Here is a 25691-nt window from a genome sequence, read left to right as displayed (position 1 = left end):
AGGCGGGCTGAATGAGAGGGGAATGAGTCAGAGGTCTGTCAGCAGCCACGCGCTCAGTCATGCGCATTCACATGAGAGGGAGCTCCCGTTCCTTTGCTTTTCTAAAGACAAAGGAATTCTCCGGTTGGAATATTATTGAAGTTTTATGTTAAAATCATCCCAAAGATTGATTCCATACATCATTTGAAATGTTTCTACGGACAGTAATGGAACTTTTTGACATTTTGTCTGCAACTAGTGAACGTGCTTTGTGAGTTTTCTTTTGTTTACCAAACGCGCCAACAAAAGTAGCTATTTGGACATAAATGATGGACATTATCGAACAAATCAAACATTTATTGTGGACCTGGGATTCCTGGGAGTGCATTCTGATTAAGATCATCAAAGGTAAGTTAATATATATAATGTTATTTCTGACTTCTGTTGACTCCAACATGGCGGAAATATGTATTTGTCGTCTGAGCACTGTTCTCAGATTATTGCATGGTTTGCTTTTTCCGTAAAGTTTTTTTTAAATCTGACACAGTGGTTTCATTAAGGAGAAGTTTATCTACATTTCCATGTATAACACATGTATTTTCATGTCAACATTTATAATGAGTATTTCTGTAAATTGATGTGGCTCTCTGCAATATCACCAGATGTTTTTGGAACTACTGAACATAATGCGCCAATGTATACTGAGAATTTTTTATTTAAATATGAACTTTACCGAACAAAACATACATGTATACATGTATTGTGTAACATGAAGTCCTATGAGTGTCATCTGATGAAGATCATCAAAGGTTAGTGATTAATTTGATCTCTATTTCTGCTTTTTGTGACTCCACTCTTTGGCTGGAAAAATTGCTGTTTTTCTGTGACTTGGCGATGACCTAACATAATCATTTGTGGTGCTTTCGCTGTAAAGCTTATTTGAAATCGGACACTGTGATGGGATTAACAACAAGATTACCTTTAAAATGCTATAAAATACTTGTATGTTTGAGGAATTTTAGTTATGAGATTTCTGTTGTTTTGAATTTGGAGACCTGCACTTTCACTGGCTGTTGTCATATCAATCCCGTTAACGGGATTTCAGCCCTAAGAAGTTTTAATGTCATCTTCAAAACTACCATCTGCCAGAAAAGGAAAAACGTGGCTATTTTTGGTAGCTTTTTTTGACAACTATCAAATATAGTCTGGATTTGGAATTAAAATGGTCAAATTGAATACAGCACTCACAAACAAGGACTTACAGGCAGAGTTGAATATCTCTCTCTATAGCAATCTTTCAGTCGTGCTGATTGGAGAAAATGTTGTAGCTCCATATATTCCCAAATACAGGGGATGGTGAGCAACCAACTTTTTTCTGTGTGTGCAATGCAATCATTGTTTAATGTACTTAATATACATTAAACTAATGTATTTATTTTGAATGAATCCAGACCATTCATTTTATACTGCATTATCAAGAAAACGTGAACTAATGGCAGCATCTATTGGGGATCCATCATAAATACAAATACAAAAACAAATGTAGAAATTAAGCTGGATTTAGGGATTGAGTTGTGGCTCGGGTTAGGATTGGTCTGGGATGTGGATATTACGATAGTGTCAGGGTTTGGCTACAATAGTGTTCTGGACATATTAATTAACAGTGTTTCTGGGTTTCCTGTCACTGTGGGCCTCAGAGCACAGTAGTACAGAGCAGTCTATCACTTCAGCAGAGGAGATCTCCAGATCCACACGTTTGGCTTCTTTGTCATGATTTAGAGTGAACCCTGGTGTAATATCCACATACCCCATAACCAGTAACTGTGGTGCAGATTTCAGATAATGACGATACCATTGAATATAGTTTCCAGAGGAGTAGTTACAAATCAAATCAAATCAAATAACATTTTATTTGTCACATACACATGGTTAGCAGATGTTAATGCGAGTGTAGCGAAATGCTTGTGCTTCTAGTTCCGACAATGCAGTAATAACAAGTAATCTAACTAACAATTCCAAAACTACTGTCTTGTACACAGTGTAAGGGGATAAAGAATATGTACATAAGGATATATGAATGAGTGATGGTACAGAGCAGCATAGGCAAGATACAGTAGATGGTATCGAGTACAGTATGTACAAATGAGATGAGTATGTAAACAAAGTGGCATAGTTTAAAGTGGCTAGTGATACATGTATTACATAAGGATACAGTCGATGATATAGAGTACAGTATATACGTATGCATATGAGATGAATAATGTAGGGTAAGTAACATTATATAAGGTAGCATTGTTTAAAGTGGCTAGTGATATATTTACATCATTTCCCATCAATTCCCATTATTAAAGTGGCTGGAGTTGAGTCAGTGTCAGTGTGTTGGCAGCAGCCACTCAGTGTTAGTGGTGGCTGTTTAACAGTCTGATGGCCTTGAGATAGAAGCTGTTTTTCAGTCTCTCGGTCCCAGCTTTGATGCACCTGTACTGACCTCGCCTTCTGGATGATAGCGGGGTGAACAGGCAGTGGCTCGGGTGGTTGATGTCCTTGATGATCTTTATGGCCTTCCTGTGACATCGGGTGGTGTAGGTGTCCTGGAGGGCAGGTAGTTTGCCCCCGGTGATGCGTTGTGCAGACCTCACTACCCTCTGGAGAGCCTTACGGTTGAGGGCGGTGCAGTTGCCATACCAGGCGGTGATACAGCCCGCCAGGATGCTCTCGATTGTGCATCTGTAGAAGTTTGTGAGTGCTTTTGGTGACAAGCCGAATTTCTTCAGCCTCCTGAGGTTGAAGAGGCGCTGCTGCGCCTTCTTCACGATGCTGTCTGTGTGAGTGGACCAATTCAGTTTGTCTGTGATGTGTATGCCGAGGAACTTAAAACTTGCTACCCTCTCCACTACTGTTCCATCGATGTGGATAGGGGGGTGTTCCCTCTGCTGTTTCCTGAAGTCCACAATCATCTCCTTAGTTTTGTTGACGTTGAGTGTGAGGTTATTTTCCTGACACCACACTCCGAGGGCCCTCACCTCCTCCCTGTAGGCCGTCTCGTCGTTGTTGGTAATCAAGCCTACCACTGTTGTGTCGTCCGCAAACTTGATGATTGAGTTGGAGGCGTGCGTGGCCACGCAGTCGTGGGTGAACAGGGAGTACAGGAGAGGGCTCAGAACGCACCCTTGTGGGGCCCCAGTGTTGAGGATCAGCGGGGAGGAGATGTTGTTGCCTACCCTCACCACCTGGGGGCAGCCCGTCAGGAAGTCCAGTACCCAGTTGCACAGGGCGGGGTCGAGACCCAGGGTCTCGAGCTTGATGACGAGCTTGGAGGGTACTATGGTGTTGAATGCCGAGCTGTAGTTGATGAACAGCATTCTTACATAGGTATTCCTCTTGTCCAGATGGGTTAGGGCAGTGTGCAGTGTGGTTGAGATTGCATCGTCTGTGGACCTATTTGGGCGGTAAGCAAATTGGAGTGGGTCTAGGGTGTCAGGTAGGGTGGAGGTGATATGGTCCTTGACTAGTCTCTCAAAGCACTTCATGATGACGGATGTGAGTGTTACGGGGCGGTAGTCGTTTAGCTCAGTTACCTTAGCTTTCTTGGGAACAGGAACAATGGTGGCCCTCTTGAAGCATGTGGGAACAGCAGACTGGTATAGGGATTGATTGAATATGTCCGTAAACACACCGGCCAGCTGGTCTGCGCATGCTCTGAGGGCGCGGCTGGGGATGCCGTCTGGGCCTGCAGCCTTGCGAGGGTTAACACGTTTAAATGTCTTACTCACCTCGGCTGCAGTGAAGGAGAGACCGCATGTTTTCGTTGCAGGCCGTGTCAGTGGCACTGTATTGTCCTCAAAGCGGGCAAAAAAGTTATTTAGTCTGCCTGGGAGCAAGACATCCTGGTCCGTGACTGGGCTGGATTTCTTCCTGTAGTCCGTGATTGACTGTAGACCCTGCCACATGCCTCTTGTGTCTGAGCCGTTGAATTGAGATTCTACTTTGTCTCTGTACTGGCGCTTAGCTTGTTTGATAGCCTTGCGGAGGGAATAGCTGCACTGTTTGTATTCGGTCATGTTACCAGACACCTTGCCCTGATTAAAAGCAGTGGTTCGCGCTTTCAGTTTCACACGAATGCTGCCATCAATCCACGGTTTCTGGTTAGGGAATGTTTTAATCGTTGCTATGGGAACGACATCTTCAACGCACGTTCTAATGAACTCGCACACCGAATCAGCGTATTCGTCAATGCTGTTATCTGACGCAATACGAAACATCTCCCAGTCCACGTGATGGAAGCAATCTTGGAGTGTGGAGTCAGCTTGGTCGGACCAGCGTTGGACAGACCTCAGCGTGGGAGCCTCTTGTTTTAGTTTCTGTCTGTAGGCAGGGATCAACAAAATGGAGTCGTGGTCAGCTTTTCCGAAAGGGGGGCGGGGCAGGGCCTTATATGCGTCGCGGAAGTTAGAGTAACAATGATCCAAGGTCTTTCCTCCCCTGGTTGCGCAATCGATATGCTGATAAAATTTGGGGAGTCTTGTTTTCAGATTAGCCTTGTTAAAATCCCCAGCTACAATGAATGCAGCCTCCGGATAAATCGTTTCCAGTTTGCAGAGAGTTAAATAAAGTTCGTTCAGAGCCATCGATGTGTCTGCTTGGGGGGGGATATATACGGCTGTGATTATAATCGAAGATAATTCTCTTGGTAGATAATGCGGTCTACATTTGATTGTGAGGAATTCTAAATCAGGTGAACAGAAGGATTTGAGTTCCTGTATGTTTCTTTCATCACACCATGTCACGTTGGCCATGAGGCATACGCCCCCGCCCCTCTTCTAACCAGAAATATGTTTGTTTCTGTCAGCGCGATGCGTGGAGAAACCCGTTGGCTGCACCGCTTCGGATAGAGTCTCTCCAGTGAGCCATGTTTCAGTGAAGCAAAGGACGTTACAGTCTCTGATGTCCCTCTGGAATGCTACCCTTGCTCGGATTTCATCAACCTTGTTGTCAAGAGACTGGACATTGGCAAGAAGAATGCTAGGGACTGGTGTGCGCTGTGCCCGTCTCCGGAGTCTGACCAGAAGACCGCCTCGTTTCCCTCTCTTTCTGAGTCGTTTTTTTGGGTCGCTGCATAGGATCCACTCCGTTGTCCTGTTTGTAAGGCAGAACACAGGGTCCGCGTCGCGAAAAACATATTCTTGGTCGTACTGATGGTGAGTTGACGCTGATCTTATATTCAGTAGTTCTTCTCGACTGTATGTAATGAAACCTAAGATGACCTGTGGTACTAATGTAAGAAATAACACGTAAAAAAACAAAAAACTGCATAGTTTCCTAGGAACGCGAAGCGAGGCGGCCATCTCTGTCGGCGCCGGAAGTCCTTGAGTCCAAGAGAGAGTAACTCTGTCCCCGTCCAAAGCCAGCACTGCATCAGTGTAGGGTGTTATTACCTGTGGAGAACTGAGACCTGTAAAACATAATACTATATATGATGTAATACTCTACACACACATGAATGATTGAATTAATTTCAAAAGCAGATTAAAGAGAACATATTTTCAAGGAACAAAACATGTATCCTCATGTCTTGCATCATCTCTATATTATTTGAGTTGAAAAATAAATACACCTTAACATAATAACACTCCGTTTCAATAAAAATGTTATTACTTACCTATCAGGTGAAAGAAGAGTGATAGTGAACAGAACAACATTGTAGATGGCAGGATGTGTAGAATAAGCAACAGCTGCTGATGAAAAGTGCAGCATCAACTGGCTATAATCATCATGGTAGTATCATGTTTTATCTTGAGGATTCATAATCTAATCCTACTCTAGCTCCTCCTACTGACAATGTAGAATCAAACAATAAGGTGTTATATAGATTTGAAAGCAGTTGACAAAGTATTTATGCAAGAAACTCCATTTGATGGCGCTGTGGTCAAACAAAAGAAAGCAGATGTTTGTAAAACCACAAACTGACAGGTCTGTATTCTGCTGATTGCTGAGTCAGTGACTTATGTGTCTCTGTGGACATTACAACACAGCAATAAAGAGCAGAGTCTTTCCCTTCAGCAAAGGAGCTCTCCAGATCTGCCCAAGTTTTCCCTTTATTCATTTTACAGTGAGGCGAGGGTGCAGAAAGTAAAATAATTGTGTGGATAAATGCCATACTGTATCTGAGGTTAGATGTTAGGTTGAATCCCAACATAGTTTTTTAAAGGAGAATGTATTATCTTGACTAAGCCCTACCCCTGCCCTAAAATATGAATGAGAAGAGTTTATCGTGAGCTGTCAGGTTTTTGTACAGTGTTTCTGGGTTTCCTGTCACTGTGGGCTGCAAGGCGCAGTAGTACAGAGCAGAATCTGTCACTTGAGCAGAGGAGATCTCCAGATCCACACGTTTGGCTTTTTTGTCATGATTTAGTAAGAACCCTGGTGTTTTTGCAAGCATATGTTCCATGACCAGCAACAGTGGTGCTGATTGTGGATATTGTCGATACCATTGAAGAGTGACACCAGAAGAAACACCAGAAGAGTAATTACAAGAGAGAGTAACTCTTTCCCTTTCTGAAGCCACTTCTACATCAGTGTAGGGTGTTAAAACCTGTTCAGAACTGAGACCTGTAAAACATAAAACACATATTACATTTAATACTTTAAAACCACATGGCAGAATGAATTAATTCCAAATGCAGTGTAAAGATAAACATGTTGTGCATTATCTTTATATTCCTTGATTTGAAAAATAAATACACCTAAACATAATCACACTCATTTTAAATGAACAAAATGTAATTACTTACCTATCAAGTCAAAGAAGAGTAAAAGTGAACAGAACAACATTGTAGGTGGCAGGATATGTAGAATAAGCACCAACTGCTGATGAAAAGCACAGCATCAACTGGCTATGATCTTCGTGGTAGTATCATGTTTTATCTTGAGGAGTCTGTGATCTAATTCTGAGTTTCATATTCTAGCTCCTCCTACTGACAATGTAGAATCATAGATGTTTCATATTAATTTTATTTATTCACTAGAGAATCCACTTGATGGCACTGATGTCTAACAGAAGAGAGCAGATGCTTGTAAATCCATGAAATTCAGCTCACTGCTAAGTCAATAAGTTATGCGTCACTGTGGACGTCACAGCACAGCAGTATAGTGCATTCATGTTTTTTGTACAGTGTTTCTCAGTTTCCTGTCATTGTGGGTTCTACAGCACAGTCGTACAGAGCAGTCTCTCATTTCAACAGAGGAGATCTCCAGATCCACACGGGTCTTCTCTTTGTGAGAGTATAGAGATTTAGCTCTCACTACAGTCCTAGAGGCATGGAGGGCAAAGAGGATGAATTGGGGAACTGTTCCTGTTACTCTTTATATGCTGAGGAGTAGTTGCAGGAAAGTTTAACATAATTACCCACCTCTCCATACACTTCATGTCGGTTTGTCTGGATGGTCTATTTGAAATGATGTTTTTGAAATCAGGAAAGATCTTAGTATTTACTCTAAAATTCAATAATACTGATAAAAAATAAAAATACATTAGCCTAAAAAATGTAAACCTTTGGAATCGGTGTCCCTTCCCGGGGACGGTTGAGCTAACGTAGGCTAATGCGATTAGCATGAGGTTGTAAGTAACAAGAACATTTCCCAGGACATAGATATATCTGATATTGGCAGAAAGTTTACATTCTTATTAATCTAACGGCACTGTCCAATTTACAGTAACTATTACAGTGAAAGAATACCATGCTATTGTTTGAGGAGACTGCACAACTTTGTACATGGAAAGTTATTAATAAACAAATTAGGCACATTTGGGCAGACTTGATACCAAATTATGAACAGAAATGCAATAGTTTATTGGACCAGTCTAAAACTTTGCACTTACAATGCTGCCGTCTAGTGGCCAAAATGGAAATTGCACCCGGGATGGAATAATACATTATGACCTTTCTCATGAGTTTCAAAGATGATGATACAAAAAAATACAAAATAACGTTTGGTTTTTTCTAAGTATTATTTTTTTCCAGATCTATTGTGTTATATTCTCCTACTTTCCTTTCACAAGAATATGCATATCCTTGCTTCAGTTCCAAAGCTACAGGCAGTTAGATTTGGGTGTGTCATGTTAGGCAAAAATTTGAAAAAAAGGGGCGGATCCTTAAGAGGATGACAGGAATACAGTAATTTACTAACCTGTCGGTACACAAAGTAAAATAATTGTGTAGCTTTTTTTTATTACTTACAGTAGTAAGCCACACCATTGCCCTAAAACATGCACAACAGGAGTATATCATGAACTGTCAGGTTTTTGTACAATGTTTCCAGGTGTCCTGTCACTGTGGACTGCAAGGCACAAGAGTACAGAGCAGAGTATTTTACATCAGCAGAGGAGATCTCCAGATCCACACAGGTTCTATCCTTTTTCAGTTTAATAGACAGTCGTGGGTTTGGAGGAGTAGGTGTGAGTGCATCTGCATGCATAGTGAGGCGAAGACTGATGGAGTATGACCTGGTGTAAAGAAGGGCAGCAAAGAAGCCATTCTCTCCAGTAAAAAAACATCAGGGACAGACTGATATTCTGCAAAAGGTACAGGGATTGGACTGCTGAGGACTGGGGAAAAGTCATTTTCTCTGATGAATCCCCTTTCCGATTGTTTGGGGCATCTGGAAATAAGCTTGTCCGGAGAAGACAAGGTGAGCGCTACCATCATTCCTGTGTCATACCAACAGTAAAGCATCCTGGGACCATTCATGTGTGGGGTTGCTTCTCAGCCAAGGGAGTGGGCTCACTCCCAATTTTGCCTAAGAACACAGCCATGAATAAAGAATGGTACCAACACATCCTCTGAGAGCAACTTCTCCCAACAATCCAGGAACAGTTTGATGACAAACAATGCCTTTTCTAGCATGATGGAGCACCTTGCCATAAGTCAAAAGTGATAACTAAGTGGCTCAGGGAACAAAACATTGATATTTTGGATCCATGGCCAAAAAACTCCCCAGACCTTAATCCCATTGAGAACTTGTGGTCAATCCTCAAGAGGCGGGTGGACAAACAAAACCCCACAAATTTTGACAAACTCCAAGCATTAATTATGCAAGAATGGGCTGCCATTAGTCAGGCCCAGAAGTTAATTGACAGCATGCCAGGGCAGATTGCAGAGGTCTTGAAAAAGAAGGGTCAACACTGCAAATATTGACTCATTGCATCAATTTCATGTAATTGTCAATAAATGCATTTGACACTTATGAAATGCATGTAATTATATGTCAGTATTCCATAATAACATCTGACAAAAATATCTTAAGACACTGAAACAGCAAACTGCATGCATTTGGAAAACCGCAGACATTTATAAAATAAATGTAAATTGTTAATAAAAGTAGCACAAACAGAATATGCAATTGTGACAAGAATTGGTGAAAACATAATGAATGACTGCCCTCTATTGGTATTGCCTCAAAATGTATGCTCTTCACAAAAACCAAAGGAGAAGAATAAAACAAGTACTGCCCTTAACCTCTCTAGGGTATGTGGGATGCTAGCGTCCCACCTGGCGAACATCCAGTGAGATTGCAGAGCCAAATTCAAATACAGAAATACTCATTATAAAAATTCAGAAAAGATACTACTATTTTACATATTTTACAGGTTTAAAGATGAACTTCTTGTGAATACAACCACGGTGTCAGATTTAAAAAATGCTTTACGGTGAAAGCATACCTTACGATTATTTGAGAACATAGCCCAGCAGACAAATCATTACAAACAGTAACCAGCCAAGTAGAAGAGGTAAACATGTCAGAAATAGAGATACAATTAATCACTTACCTTTGATTATCTTCATATGGTGGCACTCAGAAGACATTCATGTATTCAATAAATGTTCCTTTTGTTTGATAAAGTCTCTCTTTATATCCAAAAACCTCTGTTTTGTTTGCGCGTTTTCTTCAGTAATCCACAGGCTCAAACGCAGTCACAACAGCCAGACAAAAAAATCCTAATTGTATCCATAAAGTTCATAGAAACATGTCAAACGATCTTTATATTCAATCCTCAGGTTCTTTTTAGCCTAAATAATCAATAATATTTCAACCAGACAATAACGTAGTCAATATAAAAGGCAAACAAGAAAGGCACTCTCTCGGTCGTGCGCATGAAAAAGCTTTGTGACACGGCAGGATCCACTCATTCAGACTGCTCTTACTCCCTCATTTTTCAGAATACAAGCCTGAAACAATTTCTAAAGACTGGTGACATCTAGTGGAAGGCATAGGAACTGCAATTTGAGTCCTAAGTCAATGGATACTGTAATGGCATTGAATAGAAAACTACAACAACAACAAAAAATCCTACTTCCTGAATCGATTTTTCTCAGCTTTTCACCTGCCAAATCAGTTCTGTTATACTCACAGACACTATTTTAACAGTTTTGGAAACTTTTGAGTGCTTTCTATCCACATCTACTAATTATATACATATCCTATCTTCTGGGCCTGAGTAGAAGGCAGTTAATTTGGGCACGCTTTTCATCCAAAATTCCAAATGCTGCCCCCTACCCTAGAGACATTAATCCTCTAAGGAATCAAAACAACAAAACAAATGTCTGGTGAAATTGTCAACAAATACCTGGTGGAAAGCAAACATTCCAGAGGAAGAAAATTATACCCAATGGTCAAGCATGGTGGGGGTAGTGTGATGGTTTGGGGATGCTTTGCTGCCTCAGGACCTGGACGACTTGCCTCAATAGAAGGAACCATGAATTCTGCTCTGTATCAGATAATTCTACAGGAGAATGTCAGACCATCTTTCTGTGAGCTGAAGATGATGCACAGCTGGGTCATGCAGCAAGACAATGTTTCAGAACATATAATCAAGTCTACAAGAAAATGGCAAAAAAATGCAACACTTTTAAAGTTTTGGAATGTCAATGTCCAGACCTAATGCCAATTGAGAGTTTGTGGTGGGAATTGAAACGAGCAGTTCATGCTTGAAAACCCACAAAGGTTGCTGGGTTAAAGCAGTTATGCATGGAGAGACGGATCAACAACTACAGGAAGCTGGGGTCATTTCAGCTAAAGGTGGCACAACTAGTTATTGAGTGTAAGGGGGAAATTACTTTTTCACACTGGCGCATTGGGTATTGCATGACTTTGTTTATGAAAATAAATGAAACAAGTATTTTGTTGTTGTGTTATTTGTTCACTGAAGTTCTCTTAATCTAATTGCAGGTTTTGGTTAAAGATCTCATAACTTCCTATGGCTGCAATCCCACTACCGGGATCGATATGACAATTACCAGAGAAAATAGAGGACGCCAACTTCAAACCACAGAAATCTCATAATTACAATTCCTAAAACATACATGTGTCTCCTACCATTTTAAAGCTATGCTCGTTGTTAATCCCACCAAAGTGTCCGATTTCAAATATGCTTTTCAGCAAAAGCACTACCAACGATTATGTTAGGTCTCCACCAAACCACAATAAGCACAGCTCATTGTGTAGAGTACCATCTAAATCACTGTGAAATATATTTTATATAACCAAAAATATTGTATTTTCAGGAGTTTGAGGCTGGTGTACAAAACCGAAAGTAAAAGATGCAAAAACGAACGGGGAGAATAGAAATAGCGTACATAGAAAATATTTACCACTTCTTAGACCTGCTTTGAATGAGAATGAAAGATCTATAACTCACATTTCTATGTGAATAAGACAACAATCGGCCCCATCAAGTGCATTTGGTGTGTCATCATAGTGGTCTCTGATTCTGACTTGTGTTCGGACTCACTCAGGCAGAACAAACTTAAACTTGCGCCATTTTTCAATGCTGAATTGAATGTCATTAAGAAAACAGAAAGGTGTCATGTATTTTCTTTCTTAATCTAATCTGGTTACAATATTTTTGCTGGTAATGTAACTTATTACAGTTATTGTTTTTTGTAATCAGTTACTCCACAACCCTGGGGGTGGTAGACAACCAAATATGTTGGAGTGTGTCCCTTTCAATACTTACATTGTAGAAGTGATGCTACAAATACACTCCATTCATGTTATAAATGCATTATGAAGACAATGACAGTTGATCTGGAAATGAAGCCAGGGTTAGGGTTATGGCCAGGGTTAGGGTTGATCCGGGGTGTGTACAGGAAGCTAGGGTTAAGGTTAGGGTTATGACTAGAGGGGTTTTGTGTTTTGGACATATTCATTAATGTGCCTGTTGATAACTTTCTAACCTTAATCAGATGTTAAATATCTTTGTACGGTGTGTCTAAGTTTCCTGTCACTGTGGGTCGGTCCTCAGTGCAAAGTAGTACCAAGCAGAGTCTGTCACTTCAGCAGAGGATATCTCCAGATACACAAGTTTGGCCTTTTTATCATGTTCTAGAGTAAACTCTGGTGTTTTGCAGACATTAACTGGATGTACCAGAAGAGAACAGGAGATGGACTACTGGTAGTGTAGTTACAGCTGGTTGTTACTAGTCCTCCGATAAGGGCAGTAACATATCCACTCTGCTGGTCAACAGCCTCATCACATCTGCACTCTGAAAAAGTTATAATAATTTTGTTTAATAATCAATCATATGTAATAACTTATTAGCTAAAATTCTGGCAAAGAGAATAGGAAGGAGAAGCAGTATACTGTACCAAAATAGCATGCAGCCAGGAAAGTAAAGTATTCCTAAGACAATGTGCATTGTGATATAAGGATAGAGGAAGAATGGACTGTTAATAGACTTTATGTTCCATCCTCTGTAGCTGAGAAGTCTCATAATTCTGGGGCTCTACATTATGGGAGGAGCTTATTGTATATTAAATTGTTTAGTTGGATTGTTGGGGGAAATGATACCACACCGAAATGTGCAAAGGCATGCCGAGTGCATCATTTAACTTTGGGTCATACCATGGATCATTAAGCTATCTGATTTGGAATTTTTTAACCCCTTTAGTTACACAAAAATAACAAGATGTTTTGATAGCCCAAATGGTACGCTACAAACAGAAGTTGGCACATCGACAGTGACAGTCTCATCTTTCCATAGAGTGGTCACATACATATTTTAGGCAAAACCGTTCGGACACTATCAGTTCCTCTTGTCATGTTATTCATTGCATACCTTAGAGAGCTATTTATAACTTGTCAGCAATGAACAGATCAACAAGCCCATGTCAGCTAAATTTTTTTTTATTATGTTTTTTTAGCCCATTAATTTTTTTGTCACTCAAATATCACATGAATAAACATCACGTGATGTTCCACAATGCTGGAATGGGGTCGCCGATTGAAAATGTTTGGGATCCCCTGCTAAAAGGAAGCAAAACAACACCACAAATGTTCTTCATTCTGTATTTATTCAGACTAGTATCTTTGATCATGTTAAATCAAAACAGGAAGAAAATGTATGTAAGTATTATTTCCTCAGTAATATTTAAGTTAAATGTGTTTTCTTGCTTCTTTTTCAATTAATGTGCATATTCAGGAAAAAAATGTATGTATTAATGTACTCTAAATAGTAACTGATTGATCAGAATACAATGCACTGTTCACCCTCAAGTGTCTTGACAGGTTTTTGTACAGTGTGTCTGGGTTTCCTGTCACTGTGGGCTGCAAGGCACAGTGGTACAGAGCAGAGTCTTCCAATTCAACAGAGGAGATCATCAAGTCAACACGGGTCTTATCTTCATTCAGTCTACCAGTGTGTCGTGGAGTCGTAATGGATGTATTCTGTACATACGTGCTGCTTTGTTGGATCAAAAGTAGACATTCTGGTCTGGATCCGGGGTATTGACGGTACCATTGCAAATTGAAAATGTTGCCCTTGTAGTTGCAGGCGAGAGTGATGTCTGTTCCTTGGAGAGCATTGACTTCAGGCTTCAATGGAGTTATTGTTTCCTGCTCCATACTATCATTTGCAACAACATAAGTATTGTCATTGTGTTAATGTTAATTTCTAAAGAGAAAAACATGTGGATTAGGTGCCCATAAAGTATAACAAGAGAAAGAATTTAAACTTTCCAATAAAATACCACTTAGTTTGCAATGCAATCATTCATTGAAAAAGCACTGTCACTGTATTCAAAATGTTATTTGGTTTAACCTGAGTATTCAGCACTCACCTATAAATGCTGACAGGATCAACAGTAATATGAGTGGCATCCTGACACAGACTAGATAAACTAACTGAGAGATAAGACAGTGAGAAAGCTGAGTAGATCCTCTACAGAGACATCCTCATGGTTGCATGTATACCCAGCCTATACCAGTGTTTGACTATGAGGCCCCTCCTCTGATAACTAGATATGTAACTCTTCTTCTGTGGTTGGTGGTTAAGAGTTTTCAGTTCCTATTGGCCTCCTCCTTAGATTATTTTAGACTTAAATCCTATCTGAAAATGTCATATTTTTTCTGTTATCTTTGTTTTTTTTTTCAATAGATCCACAAAACTATACAATGCTATACTATATATACCTATATATATATATACCTATACTATATATATCTGTAAATTTGTGTCAGGCTGTCAGAGTTTTGTAGGAGGAAATGTTTCCTGTCACTGTGGGCTCTATGGCTCTATTGCACAGTAGTACAGAGCAGAGTCTGTTACCTCAGCAGAGGAGTTCTCGAGATCCACGCAGTCAGTTTGAACCTGAGCTGACATGTGAGGAGGGACAGGTTTCTGGACATATCATGATTTTGTGATGAGAATCAGGAGCTCTGGTTTAGACCTGGGATACTAACTATACCACTGTAGATTGTCTACAGAGCCAGTGTAGATGCAGGATAGTGTGATGGTATCACCCTCCACACCACCCACCATAGGCCTAGTGGGTTTGTCATCTTCAGAACTGCTACTTAGTAGTACAGAGCAGAGTCTGTCACTTCAGCTGAGGAGACCTCCAGACCCACACGGTTGTTCACTTTTTCATTTATGAGTGTCCATTTTGTGCTTTCAGTGTTGGTTATGATCCCAGAGTAGTCCAGTATGAGGAACTGTGGAGAGGATCCAGGGTGCTGGAGGTACCATAAGAGACTGTTGGTTAATTAAACCCACATGGAAGATTGAATTAATTCCAAACGCAGTGTAAGAAGTATTCAAGTAAAAACATGTATCCTCATGTATCCTCATGTACATGTATCCTCATGTAGTGCTTCATGATCTTTGATTTGAAAAATATATACCTCTCAACATAATCATACTAATTTTGAATGAAAATGTCATTACTTACCTTTCAAGTCAAAGAAGAGTAATAGTGAACAGGACAACATTGTAGATGGCAGGATGTGTAGAATAAGCACCAGCTGCTGATGAAAAGCACAGCATCAACTGGCTATGATCTTCATGGTGTATCATGTTTTATCTTGAGGAATCATAATCTAATCCTGAGTTTTATACTCTAGCTCCTCCTACTGACAATGTAGAATCAAAGATGTTTCATATACGTTTGATTTATTCACTAGAGAATCCACTTGATGGCACTGTGGTCTAACAGAAGACAGCTGCTGAGTCACTGCTGAGTCAATAAGTTATGTGTCACTGTGGACGTCACAGCACAGCAGTACAGTGCAGTGTTGTATGGTTTTTGTACCGTATTTCTCTGTTTCATGTCAATGTGGGCTCTACAGCACAGTCGTACAGAGCAGTCTCTCACTTCAACAGAGGAGATCTCCAGATCTACACAGGTCTTCTCTTTGTTCAGTTTAACAGGGAGGTGAGAGTATGGAGGTTTAGCTCTCACTACAGTCCTAGAGGCATGGAGGATGAAGAGAAGGAAATGGGGTGCTGATTCTGGATACTGTTTATACCACAAAACATTATATGCTGGGGAGTAGTTGCAGGATAGCAAAACTACCCTCCTCTTCGTAAACTTAATGTTGGTTTGTCTGGATGGTCTGCTGAAAACTGCCACCGACAATTATGAATAGGTGACAGATCAATTACAAGATTGATGTATTTGAAATGAGGAAATATCTTTGAATTTAATCTAAAATCCAATAGCGCAGATAAACTATAAATTAGCTTAAACAATGTAGTAAAAATAATGACAGGAATACATTCATTTACTAACCTAAGAAAGTAAAATTACTGTGTAGAGAACCATCATATTGTAGATTAGTTTATTTGCTGGAGTGAAGTACAACAGTTTTTTAAAGGATAATTTATTTTCATGAACCCACAGTAGGATGCCCCACCCCTGCCTTAAAAGATGCACAAGAGGTGTTTATCATAAGCTGTCAGGTTTTTTACAACGTTTCTGGGTTTCCTGTCACTGTGGGCTTTAGGGCGCAGTAGTACAGAGCAGAGTCTGTTCCAACAGCAGAGGAGATCTCCAGATCCACACGGGTTCTCTCCTTATTCAGTTCAACAGACAGTCATGGGTATGGAGGAGTAGCGTTCACTACAGAGGGGTTGAGGAGACTGTAGTGAGGAGGAGGAAGATTGGAGATGATCCAGGGTACTGTTGATACCACAGGAGAGTACTAGCAGAGGAGTAGTTACAGGACAGATTCATGACATCACCCTCCAACCCAAACACTTTATCTGATGTTGGAGTAATATCATTCCCATGACAGCCACCTGGAAAACATTCATGAAAACAAGAATGAGTCAATTGTATGAAAAAGTAATACAATTTCCTTCACAGTAATATTAATCCAGGCTCCAGTAATTACATTGGATATGTAATTGAATATGAAGAATAGTATCAAACTCACCCACTAGTGCATATATTAAAATGTATCCAGGTAACAGGCTGGTAATTGTTATTTGACGCAGTGAAAAAAGTGAACACATTATAATTCTGACAAAATGACTCCCCTGGTTTCTCACTGTAATCTACAGTATAAAATGCATTTCTCTTCCTCCGCCTTAATTATGTAACACCTCCCCTTAAAAAACGTCACACAACACAAGGTACTTTTCACACACACATACACACGCACACTGTTTTTTAAAAGGCAGTATATCCTGTTGTCACAAGGGGCATCAGAGCACAGCAGTACACCGCAGTCAGATAGCTGTAACCTCTGGATCTTCAAGAGGAATGATTTTGCTGTGACATTCAGAAGGGCATCAAATCTCTCCTTGAACTCAGTAGTAGTGTCTGCATGTGAACATCCCTTCTCAGCATAAACATGGAGTTGACATGTTCTAGTTGTTTGTACCAGAAGAGAGCTGTATTTGTACTCTGAAAGAGCTGCAAAACCTGGACCCGTACAAATCAGCTGGGCTTGACAATCTGGACCCTCTATTTCTGAAACTATCCGCCGCCATTGTCGCAACCCGTATTACCAGCCTGTTCAACCTCTCTTTCATATCGTCTGAGATCCCCAAGGATTGGAAAGCTGCCGGAGTCATCCCCCTCTTCAAAGGGGGAGACACCCTGGACCCAAACTCTTGCAGACCTATATCCATCCTGCCCTGCCTATCTAAGGTCTTCGAAAGCCAAGTCAACAAACAGGTCACTGACCATCTCGAATCCCACCGTACCTTCTCCGCTTTGCAATCTGGTTTCCGAGCCGGTCACGGGTGCACCTCAGCCACGCTCAAGGTACTAAACGATATCATAACCGCCATCGATAAAAGACAGTACTGTGCAGCCGTCTTCATCGACCTTGCCAAGGCTTTCGAATCTGTCAATCACCATATTCTTATCGGCAGACTCAGTAGCCTAGGTTTTTCTGATGACTGCCTTGCCTGGTTCACCAACTACTTTGCAGACAGAGTTTGTCAAATTTGTCAAATCGGAGGGCATGCTGTCCGGTCCTCTGGCAGTCTCTGTGGGGGTGCCACAGGGTTCAATTCTCGGGCCGACTCTTTTCTCTGTATATATCAATGATGTTGCTCTTGCTGCGGGCAATTCCCTGATCCACCTCTACGCAGACGACACCATTCTATATACTTCCGGCCCGTCCTTGGACACTGTGCTATCTAACCTTCAAACGAGCTTCAGTGCCATACAACACTCCTTCCGTGGCCTCCAACTGCTCTTAAACGCTAGTAAAACCAAATGCATGCTTTTCAACCATTCGCTGCCTGCACCCGCACGCCTGACTAGCATCACCACCCTGGATGGTTCCGACCTTGAATATGTGGACATCTATAAGTACCTAGGTGTCTGGCTAGACTGTAAACTCTCCTTCCAGACTCATATCAAACATCTCCAATCGAAAATCAAATCTAGAGTCGGCTTTCTATTCCGCAACAAAGCCTCCTTCACTCACGCCGCCAAACTTACCCTAGTAAAACTGACTATCCTACCGATCCTCGACTTCGGCGATGTCATCTACAAAATTCCTTGCAACACTCTACTCAGCAAACTGGATGCAGTTTATCACAGTGCCACCCGTTTTGTCACTAAAGCACCTTATACCACCCACCACTGCGTATGCTCTAGTCGGCTGGCCCTCGCTACATATTCGTCGCCAGACCCACTGGCTCCAGGTCATCTACAAGTCCATGCTAGGTAAAGCTCCGCCTTATCTCAGTTCACTGGTCACGATGGCAACACCCACCCGTAACACGCGCTCCAGCAGGTGTATCTCAATGATCATCCCTAAAGCCAACACCTCATTTGGCCGCCTTTCGTTCCAGTTCTCTGCTGCCTGTGACTGGAACGAATTGCAAAAATCGCTGAAGTTGGAGACTTTTATCTCCCTCACCAACTTCAAACATCTGCTATCTGAGCAGCTAACCGATCGCTGCAGCTGTACATAGTTTATCGGTAAATAGCCCACCCATTTTTACCTACCTCATCCCGATACTGTTTTTATTTATTTACTTTTCTGCTCTTTTGCACACCAATATCTCTACCTGTACATTACCATCTGATCATTTATCACTCCAGTGTTAATCTGCAAAATTGTAATTATTTGCCTACCTCCTCATGCCTTTTGCACACAATGTATATAGACTCTCCTTTTTTTCTACTGTGTTATTGACTTGTTAATTGTTTACTCCATGTGTAACTCTGTGTTGTCTGTTCACACTGCTATGCTTTATCTTGGCCAGGTCGCAGTTGTAAATGAGAACTTGTTCTCAACTAGCCTACCTGGTTAAATAAAGGTGAAATAAAAGAAAATTAAAAAAAAGAGATACGGTGATTGATTAGTTGTGACGAATAGACAAGTCAGTGTTATTGGTTGTCCTTCTACGACCAGGACATCTTCTGTTGGCTGTGTAACATTATCTTCTGCTCTGCACCCTGAAAATAAAGATAAATATATCTTCACAACATGTAATAATAATGTATATAAATAAAATGAACAAATGCACAGAAAGAGACAGATGAACAGAGTGATGTTATACCAAAGCAGCATGCAGCCAGAACATGAAGGATCAGCCAATTTCTCATGACTAGTCAGTCAGTTTGAAGTGGAAAAGGTAAGGAGCAGAAAAATGCTGATCTATCTATCACAGAGCTTTGACACCCTCTGTCCTACTGTTGATGCTTATTGTTGTTCTGTATTACATGCAGTAGTAGACCATGGGGTGTTTGTGCTTTGTTTGGTTGCCCCCTTCAGGTTGACTTTCACACTACACCACCAAGCTGTGTGAATTGTGAATAGGGCCAACGATAAATAACAATATTTTTTCACATTGTCATATTCCAAAGTGATTATCTAACCAATATTTTTTTAAGTGCCTACGGTAAGTGAAATTGAAGACTACTGATTGAAGAGTGAAGAATACATATTTCTCACAGTTCATTGAAAATGAAGACAGAGAAAAACTAGACCACCTGATGATTGCACACAGCACAGTTGTGACCACAGTTCTCTGATCTCAACTTCTGCTATCATGACATCAAACGTGGTTGCTGTTTAACTATGATTTCCAGTTCATCAAAGCATTTTGGTCTGCAGGTTTCTGTATGGTGTACTATGCACTTTGTATCACTGTGTATATTCCCTGAGAGCACAGTAGTAGAGAGCTGTGTCTGCAAGGGTTAGGCTTGAAATGACCAGTTCAGATGATGTCCGGGATGTTGTGGATTTATATCTCTTATCAGGGATGTGTTCTTCAGAGCTCCATGATCTGGCACCTTTATACAGTAGAAACTGAGGAGCCTGGTTAGGATAATGCCGGTACCAGTAAAGTAAAATATCATTGCTGCTTGTTTCATATGTACATCTCAGAGATACTGATGATCTCTCAGTGGGGGTGTACTCCTCCTTGTCAGGAGTCACACTATCTCCACATACCATTCCTGCAGAGGAACAATATATAAAGGAGCTGATTGATACGACATGCTTTTTTAAAGACTTTTTAGAAATCAACTAAGTTATTCACATTTAAATGACTTTACATCAACAAAGATGTTTTACTACCAATACCATAATTTAATAATGTGATAAAGGATGCAAGGAGTTCAAATGTTGAGGTGTTGTTTACCTGTAGACATAATCAGAATGATCAATACACTGATTGATTTCTCCATCTTCAGACTGATGTTTGCATTCATTCACTCTCCTCTGAAATGTCCTTCTGTGTGTCACTGTGTGAGGTGTACAGCCCTGCTAATGTCACACGTACCACAGATGTAAGTCTTGCATTTTTTTTTACACTGGTGCCAAGGATACACTCGTTTCTGTAGGGGGGCTGTACATCCTGTTGTCACAGTGGGCCTCAGAGCAGAGTTGTACACAGCAGAGTCAAACAACTGCGACCTCTGGATTGTCAAGGGGACAGAGCTAGAAGTGAAATTCAGCCTGGAATCAAACCTCTTCTCAAGCTCATCAATATTTCTCCCTTCTGCATAACTATCTCTTCTCAGGACATACTGAATGGATCAGTCAGCTACTTGATTTGGAATTTTAGAACACCTTTAGGTATAAAACATACATAACAAGATGATTTGATAAAATATAGAATTTCCCCTTTACTACCAAAATCCCATAGAAAAGGATTTAATATTAATAACACGTTTCTTAAATGAAGTGTCTGTCCTATATCTATGAGATCTATCTATGAGATATAAGAAATATATAGATATAAGATATAAGAAAAAAATTAAATATATATAAAAATAAATATATATATATATATATACAGTGGGGAGAACAAGTATTTGATACACTGCCGACTTTGCAGGTTTTCCTCCTTACAAAGCATGTAGAGGTCTGTAATTTTTTATCATAGGTACACTTCAACTGTGAGAGACGGAATCTAAAATAAAAATCCAGAAAATCACATTGTATGATTTTTAAGTAATTAATAGACAGATATAGATAGATAGATATAGGACAGACACTTCATTTAGGAACATGTTATTAAATCAGTTTCTATGGGATTTTGGTAGTATAGAGCAAATTCTATCAAGGTTTCACCTTGTTGGGCCAAATGTTGAACACTGGATGGAACTACTGTATCATTATTATACATAGAAAAAACTTGTCACTGGACTTCATTACTGTGGAGGGCAGTCTATAGGAGGATAACAGAAACAGAAGATCACATACAATAGTTATGTTATGTAAGTATGTCATAAAGGATGTCTGTTTCCTCCCATGGTTTTTGTACAGTGTCACAGTTTCCTGTCACTGTGGTCTTCATGGTATAGTAGTAAAGAGCAGAGTCTGTCAGATCAGCAGAAGAGATCCACACGTTTGTCCACTTTGTCCACTTTGTGTCAGACGAGACCACTTTGGTGTGATGTACAAGAGGAAATCTGGTTGGGATCTGGGATGTTGGCGGTACCACTGTAGATTGTAGACAATGCCATCATATTTGCAGGAGAGATGAACATTCCTTCCCTCCTGAACAAGCTCTTCTGGAGTCAAAGGGTTTATTGAATCCCCAAAACTGTTTCCTGCAAAAATATTTGGTCAAATAACTTCTGTAACTGTACAACTGTGCAGTTATAACTGATATTTACAAATTATTAATGTGCAATTAACATGTTTTTGTGCTGTTCATTCACTGTAAGATTATATTAAAATATTTAAATCCATATAATAACTCACCTAAAAAAGCTGAAAAGAGAACAAATGGGAAGAAAAAAATCTTGCTAGACCTTTGAGAAACCGATAGACAGCACTGAGAGACCTGACTAACTAGCTACTTCCTCAACTATAACATTCCCTCAAGCTACATGTGGATCTTTGATTATTCAGCCCCTCCTCTTGACACCATCATGAAATGTTTTCTGTTATTGCTTCATTTTTGCAGAAAATGTTGTCAGGTTTTTGCATTGTGTTTATCGGTTTCCTGCCACTGTGGACTGCAAGGAACAGTTGTACAGAGCAGAGTCTGTCACTTCAGCAGAGGTGATCTCCAGAGCCACATGGGTCTCATCTTCATTGAGTTTAACAGACACCCGAGGATGGGTCGATTCATTATGTGTCTTTAACCCTCCTTCAGTGATGAGGAGCAGGAATTCTGGTTTTGTTCTTGGGTATTGTTGGTACCACAGTAAAGTATCAGTACTGTAAGAGCCAGTGTAGTTGCAGGATAAAGTAATCCCACCACCCTCAAAAACACTCTCTTCAGTTGTGGCTGATATTATTTCCTCCTCATAACTGCAACCTGAAATAAATAATGTTAAACATGTTTTGAATAAATCATATTGCAGTTCATGTACCGTAAATGCTATATAGACATATGTCTGGAATACAAAACTGCAATGCAAAACCTATGCACTTACCAATGAACATTGAAAAAAGCAGAATTGCGAAAATCATCTTCAGGGGGTCTGAATGGCTGGCTTCATGCGCTGTCAAGTAAGAGTGTATCACTATCCTCCCTTCAATTGTAGACTACATATTGTAGACTACATACTGTAATGTCAAAGCACTCATTGACTATGTAGCTCTACCTCTCTACACTAAAGAGAGTCGGGCATTTTAGTTCAATTGTCTTTCTGGGTTGGATTGCTGCTAAATGTCATCTTCATGATTTTGCTCTAGTTCTGAATGGAGGCATTTCAGCTCATGACTGCCCTCTATTGGTATTGTCTTAAAATGTATGCTGTTCACCAAAATAAGAACAATAAGACAATTACTGCTCTTCATCCTCTGAACAGTGGTTCCCAAACCGTGAGGCGAGGGGTCAGCCAGTCCGGCTTTAAACTCATTCTAGAAAGTTGTAAAAGTAGAATGCACAAGCTGCAATTTTGAAATTGGGTAGTGCATCATCAGTTCCTCTGGTCATTTTCTTCATTGCATACCTTAGAGAGCTATTTATAACTTGTCAGCAATGTACAGATCAACTAGCCCATGTCAGCTAAAGTCTTTTTATTATGTTTTTTATCCCATAAATATTGTAAAAAAATGTATCACTCAAATATCACATGAATTAACATGGCGTGATGTTCCACAATGCTGGAATGGGGTCACAGAGTGAAAAAGGTTGTGAACCTTTGCTAAAAGGAAGCGAAACAACACCACAAATGCTTTTCACTCTGTATTTATTCAGACTGGTACCTTGGATCATGTTATATCAGAACAGGAAGATGCAGACAATATTATTTAGTAGTTCCTGAATAATATTTATATTAAATGTGTTTTATTGTGGAGATGCAGGAAAAAAATATATGTATTATATATATAATGTGTAATGTAATGTACTCTAAATAATAACTGATTGATCAGAGTACAATGCACTGTTCACCAACAAGTGTCTTGACAGGTTTTTGTACAGTGTGTCTGGGTTTCCTGTCACTGTGGGCTGCAAGGCACAGTGGTACAGAGCAGAGTCTTCCAATTCAACAGAGGAGATCATCAAGTCAACACGGGTCTTCTCTTCATTCAGTCTACCAGTGTGTCGTGGAGTCGTAATGGATGTATTCTGTACATACTTGTTGGTTTGTAGGATCCAAAGAAGACATTCTGGTCTGGATCCGGGGTATTGACGGTGCCATTGTAGATTATTAACGTTGCCCTTGTAGTTGCAGGAGAGAGTGATGTCTGTTCCTTGGAGAGCATTGACTTCAGGCTTCACTGGAGTTATTGTTTCCTGCTCCATACTATCACCTGCAACAACATAAGTATTGTCATTGTGTTAATGTTTATTTCTAAAGAGAAAAAATACATGGATTAGGTGCCCATAAAGTATGACAAGAGAAAGAATTGAAAATTCCCAGTAAAATACCACTTAGTTTTTAATGCAATCATTCACTGAAAAAAAGCAATGTCACTGTATTCAAAATGTTATTTGGTTTAAACTGAGAATTCAGCACTCACCTACAAACGCTGAGAGGAGCAACAGTAATATGAGTGACATCCTGACACAGACTAGATAAACTAACTGAGAGATAAGACAGTGAGAGAGCTGAGTAAATCCTCTACAGAGACATCCTCATGGTTGTAGGGACACCCAGCCTATACCAGTGTTTGACTATGAGGCCCCTCCTCTGATATTTGGATATGTAACTCTTCTTCTGTGGTTTGTGTTTAAGGGTTTTCAGTTCCTTTTGGTCTAGTTTTTGCTGTAGTCTTGGTTTGTTTTTTCAATAGATCCGCTATACTATATATACCATCTGCATATTTGTGTCAGACTGTTAGCTTTTTGTATGAGGAAGTGTTTCCTGTCACTGTGTGCTATATGGCACAGGTTTACAGATCATAATCTGTCACTTCAGTAGAGGAGATCTCCAGATCCACGCGGTCTGTATGAACTTGAGCTGGAAGGCGAGATTCAGGAACTCTGGTTTAGACCTGGGACACTAATGATACCAATGTAGATTGTTTACAGAGCCAGAGTAGCTGCAGGATGATGTGATGGTATCAACATCCACACCACCCACCATAGGCCTAGTGGAATTGTCATCTTCAGAATTGCTACTTAGTAGTACAGTGCAGAGACTGTCACTTCAGCAGAGGAGATGTCCAGATCCATTTCATGTATGAGGGTCCATTTTGTACTATCAGTTTTGGTTATGATCCCAGAGTAGTCCCGTATGAGGAACTGTGGAGAGGATCCAGGTTGCTGGAGGTACCATAACAGACTGTTGGTTAATGAGCTGTTGTATCTACAGGAGAGTTTAATGCTACTACCCTCCGTAACGTCCACTACATCTCTGTCTGGAGTAATTATGTCTTCAACACTTCTACCTGTAAAAAATAACAACATGTATTACTGAGTCAATATAGACTGTGTACAGTATATCCACACTTGGTGTTTCAAAGTATATTACCACTTGATATTGATAATACCATATTGTACTGAATACTGAACAGTGAACGTTCTGTTAGTACACATTCAGTTAATGGAGAGTGAATTCCTACCTACAAGTGCACTAAAACAAGACTGAATAGAGCAGCATCATAGCCACTGTGTGTTAGACAGAGACTTCTCTGTAGAATTATCTTGTCTTGGAACATTCCCTCTCTGGGTGAACATTACATGTTATGTGTAAAACTCCTCCTCTTTACACAATAGAATGGATGCGTGTTGACTCCACTTGATGGCATTATTGTCAAATAAAACCTACAGAGTAGAAATACTCTCTCAGGCGATGTTAGGTTTTTGTACAGTGTTTCTGGGTTTCCTGTCACTGTGGGCCTCAGAGCACAGTAGTACATAGCAGAGTCTGTCACTTCAGCAGAGGAGATCTTCAGATCCGTACGTTTGGCATTTTTGTCATGATTTAGAGTGAACCCTGGTGTAATATCTGCATACTCCTTAACCAGTAACTGTGGTGCTGATTTGGGATGTTGTTGATACCATTGAAGAGTGACACCAGAAGAGGTGTAGTTACAAGACAGAGTAACTCTG

The sequence above is a fragment of the Oncorhynchus clarkii genome, chromosome 28, assembly GCF_045791955.1.
Source record: "Oncorhynchus clarkii lewisi isolate Uvic-CL-2024 chromosome 28, UVic_Ocla_1.0, whole genome shotgun sequence".
Taxonomy (NCBI): Eukaryota; Metazoa; Chordata; class Actinopteri; order Salmoniformes; family Salmonidae; genus Oncorhynchus; species Oncorhynchus clarkii.
This window is presented reverse-complemented; position numbering follows the sequence as displayed.